This window comes from Nannospalax galili, unplaced genomic scaffold (assembly GCF_000622305.1).
Source record: "Nannospalax galili isolate Female #2095 unplaced genomic scaffold, S.galili_v1.0 scaffold682, whole genome shotgun sequence".
Taxonomy (NCBI): domain Eukaryota; kingdom Metazoa; phylum Chordata; class Mammalia; order Rodentia; family Spalacidae; genus Nannospalax; species Nannospalax galili.
This window is the reverse complement of record NW_008348076.1, coordinates 1,512,142-1,516,997: the sequence shown is the minus strand read 5'-3', so window position 1 is coordinate 1,516,997 and position 4,856 is coordinate 1,512,142. Positions and strand designations below refer to the sequence as shown.

The 4,856-nt window shown below is 43.9% G+C and overlaps 1 pseudogene; it reads left to right on the top strand.

The window, feature by feature from the left end:
* Window positions 1–1,055: 1,055 nt before the first annotated feature.
* On the top strand, window positions 1,056–3,963 carry LOC103743256 (annotated as a pseudogene).
* The last annotated feature ends 893 nt before the right edge of the window (window positions 3,964–4,856 follow it).

Below are 4,856 nucleotides of genomic sequence, written 5' to 3'. Positions count from 1 at the left end.
TCTTCATACATAACAAAATCAAGCACTTGACACCAATCCATTCAGACCTATAATTCCAAGGTAAGATCACTGACACTACCATTAACTTTACAGTTTACAAAAATCAAACCTATCCCTGCAGAGAACACTTGAAATCTACATACCATCTAAGACAAAATGTACCCCACATTAAAGGAGATCATTTTATTCTGTCTTGTGCAATAGGGAAAGCATTTATCAGCAAAGATCTAAGAGACTAGGAGTTTATGAAACTTCTAGTTTTATAAAAATAAACATCACTAAGGAGGTGTGGAAGTCTTATTTTGGATATGCTGGATGAGCTGGTCCTTTGCTTTCCTCCTCGCCTCTGAACATAAAGGTAAAAGAATTTTTTAACCTTTAAAAAAATGTTAGCTCAGTATAGATTTTTTTTTCAATAATAGCTTGAGATATAATATGCATATTATATAATTAACTTATTTGAGCTCTATAATCCAGTGGGTTTGGGTATTACTATGACCAATTTTAGAAGAATTTTATTTATTCAAAAAGTGAGGCTCAGCATGTAAGGATGCTTGCCTCCAAGCCTGACAACCTGAGCTTGATCCCCCGAATACTCGCAGTAGCTGTACTCAGACTTCTACACGAGTCGTGGCATGTGTGCTTGTGCATGTGTGTGCATGTGCATGCACACACACACACACACACACACACACACAAATTAATTAAATAAGTAAATGTTAAAAAATACACTTTGTGGCCTGGGCAGTTAGTGGCTGGGGTGGCCACTTCGGCTGCTTTTCTCGGGCTGCAGCCTGGTTAAAGGTTTCTCCTTGAGGGAGCACAGGCGGAGGAGCAAGGATGCCTGACCATTCCCGCCATGACTGTCCAAGGGATCATAATCACATGAGAGCACCTACTGTTGCAGATGTTAATTGAGTCATCAGAGAAAATCTGTCTTAAAGAAAAGATCCATATGACCACATCCATTTCTTCATTAAATGGCTTGATGGATTTCTTTTGCTCTGATTCATACCAAAGCTACCCTTTTCAACCAAAGCAAGAAAGGATACTGCATGAGTCAATCCAAGAATGCCATTTTCACATCACCAACAGGTGAAAAAAAACCTCACGAACCGCAATCACAGACTCAGAGAGCATCACTGATATCTGCTCCAACAAGGACCTCCCTGAAGTTGAGCTGGTGAACTTGCCAGAAGAACAGCTGCCACAGTGTAAGCTAAGAGTAGACTCTTTCTGTATGAAAGTCAAGACTGGGTGCAGTCTTCACACCAGCAGCAGAATGCATCTGATGCCCTCTCTCTGGTCCTTACTGAAGAGACTTTCCGTTACATGATTCTAGGCACAGACAGGGTGGAGCAGATGACCAGAACCTACAGTGATATCAACATGGCCACACATCTCCTGGCAGAGAGAGATCAGAATCTGGAGCTAGCTGCTCAAATTGGACAAGCTCTCTTAAAGCGGAACCGTGTCTTATCTGAGCAGAATGAAGCTCTGGAGAAACAACTGGACAAGCTTTGATCAAGTTAATCAGCTGCAGTGTGTGCTGTCCGAAAAGGATGAATTGCTTTGAATTGTCTCCATCGCTTCTGAGGAGAGTGAAACGGATTCCAGCTGTTCAACACCTCTTCTCTTCAATGAGTCCTTCAGCTTGTCTCAAGGTTTCCTGCAACTGGTCATGCTGCAGGAAAAGCTCAAGGAGCTAGAAGGCGAGACTATGGCCCTGCAATCCAAGGCTTGTCATATAAACACAGAAACTTTTACCTATGAAGAGAAAGAACAACAGCTTGTCAATGACTGTGTTAAAGAACTTCGTGAAGGCCAGGCGTAGTGGCACATGCCTTTAATCCCAGCACTCAGGAGGCAGAGGCAGGCAGATCTCTGAGTTTGAGGCCAGCCTGGTCTCCATAGCTAATCCAGGCCAGCTGGGGCTAGAGGGAGACCCTCTCTCAAAGAGACTCCCCACCCCCAAAAAAGAAAAAAGAACTTCATGAAACAAATGCTTAGATGTCTAGAATGACTGAAGAATTGTCAGGAAAGAGTGATGAACTGCTTCGATACCAAGAAGAGATCTCTTCCCTGCTATCTCAGATTATAGATCTTCAGCACAAATTTAAAGAACATGTGTTCAAGAAGGAAGAACTAAGACTTCACCTACAAGCTTCCAAAGATGCCCAGCAACAGCTGATGATGGAGCTACATGAGTTACAAACAGAAACATGGGGTGTCTGGGCATGTTGCATGAATCCCAAGAAGAAATAAAAGAACTTCGTAGCAGATCTGGCCCTGCTGTTCATTTCTACCTCTCCCAGTCTTAACAGAGCTTTTGCTGGGGAATCTTTGGTAGCTGAGATTGAAGGGACCATGGGTAAAAAGCTAAGTTTGGATGAAGAATCTGTCTTTAAGTAAAAGGTCCAACAGAAACGGGTATTTGATACTGTCAAAGTTGCCAATGACACATGGGGCTGCTATGTCACATTCTCAGCCCTCCTACCCATCCCAGGCTCCAGCCGCTCAAGGGTCATCATGACAGCACAGCCCTTTGAGTCTGGTGTACAGCAAACAGAGGACAAAACACTCCTGAACCAAAGGAGTGGCATGGAGGAGGTTCCAGGGATCTCTCAGGTCATAAACCTCCCAGGACCTGCTGGAGACAGTGATTTGGCTGCAGCATTTCATCGCCTTAACCTGTGGAGACAAACTACTTAAGTGAGAAGCAGTTCTTAGCTGGAGATTGGGAATGAAAGATTCAGATTCTGGCCAACTAGAAAGGAAGAGTTAGTGGCTGTGGCACTCCCACAGAGAACCTTACTTATCTCTGCATTGACCAGTCGGAGATCACGGACCTCAGCAGCACTGGTTGCCTTCGAGGCTTTATGCCAGAAAAATGACAAATTGTCAAGCCCCTGGAAGGATCACAAACTCTTCATCATTGGCAGCAACGTGCTCAACCAAACTTGGGAGCCATTCTTGATCCAAGACCAGGTGTCATTACTAAAGGCTTTACCCAGAAGCCCAATGATGTTGTCTGTCACATCTCAGATTTAGAGGAGGATGAAGAAGAGGGAGGGAATCACTTTTCAGGTTCAGCAGCCTCTTCAAGCCAAGCAGAAGTCTGCAGTGTCCATACCAGTGACAGGGGTCTTCTCCCACCCATTACTTCAAGCAAGGGGACCAGCTGCAGTTGCAACCTCAAACCCAGGACAGTGTCTGCCAGGCACAAACTCAACATTCATCTTTACCACCTGTGGGATCTTATATACCTCCGACATCACTCAAGTTACCCCTAGCTCCGTGTTCCCTTCACTGTCCTGTGGAAACAGTGGGAGCAGCTCATCAAATACCGCTGTGAATTCTCCTGCCACGTCCTACGGACTCAGCATTCGTGAATCCATCACGAACTGACAAAATTCTATCACAACCCTCAGTAGCACCAGAAGCTTGGCCAAGCTTCTGAGGAGGGAGACATCTCTGCTAAAGTGTACCACAGCCTGTTAGAGAACCCCTGCCGCAGCCTCTCCCCAAGGCCCTGGCTACCCCTTCCACACCACCAAACTCCCCATCACAGTCACCATGCCCTTCTGCCTTGCCGTTTGAGTCCCAAGTACATGTCTCTGAGAAATTTTTGGCTCCCTGACCAGCTGAAACATTCCTCCAAGAAATGTATGGCTTGAGACCTTCCCAGAACCCTCCTGATGTTGGCCAGCTGAAGATGAACTTAGTAGCAAGCTGAAGAGATGGGGGATAGCCAGAGTGGTCAAGACTCCTGACATCCAGGAGAATGGAAAAAATAGAGAGGCAGAAATGGGTCTTCAAAAACCAGACTCTGCTGTCTATTTAAATTCAGGTGGCAGTTTATTGGGTGGACTAAGGAGGAATCAGTCTTCAGTCCTGATGGGTAGCTTGGGTGCCCCAGTTTGCACATCCTCACCCAATATAGGTATCCTGAAGAAAAATTGAGACTGAGCGCATTAACTGACCTCACGTTAGCACATGAAGGATAGATACGTATCGATAAATGGGAACCTGGGAACTGGCTTAACTTGAGATAAGGAATGTTACAGAAGGGTTGTGAATGTGAAGAGAGTGTTGCAGACAAATGGAAACATTTGAGATTAGTTCCTCCAGGATGGAGTCTGGAAAACAGTGTAAACAAGAGGGTTGTGAATAGTTTGGAGGCAGAAAAGGAAGGAAGGCTTAGCACACTCCTTCGGTTAAGTTTTCTTGCCTTGAAAATAAAGTGAACAGAAAGATAAGTAATATCAATCCTATTGAATCCTGCTGGCACCTTGATCTCTAGTGAGCACAAGGAGGAAGAGCCTGCCTGGAAGGACGGGAGGCAAAGGAGCAGCAGGGCTGTTGCTGTTTCAAAGGGTTGGTACAGTGAGCTGGTACTGAGATTGCTCATTTGATTCCCCTTCTAGTACCTGGTCAAATTATGGTGTGCTCGCAGCATTAGCAAAACAAGAAACTATCTTTTCCATTACATCAGAAGTAGAGACTTTCTGTTTTCAGGCCGTTGAGGCCCTGGGAGCCCAAATACCACACAATTTCCTTTGTATTTATGATTCCTAAAACTTCATGTTTAATTTGTGTTTTTGTACAACATAATAAAAAATTTTAAATAACAATTTGAGTGGGGTTGAGATGGATTTAAAAATAGAAGGAAAATAAGGATAAGTTGGATCAAGGAAATTTTTTACAATATTTCTTCTGGATAATACAAGGAATACAAACATAATTGCATGTTTCTCAAATTTCCTTGGAGGCTGGAAGGGGTTAAACCAGAAGTGCAATCAATAGGAATTAGGTTATGTTGTATATTTACATATGTAAAAATTTTTTTGTAAAAA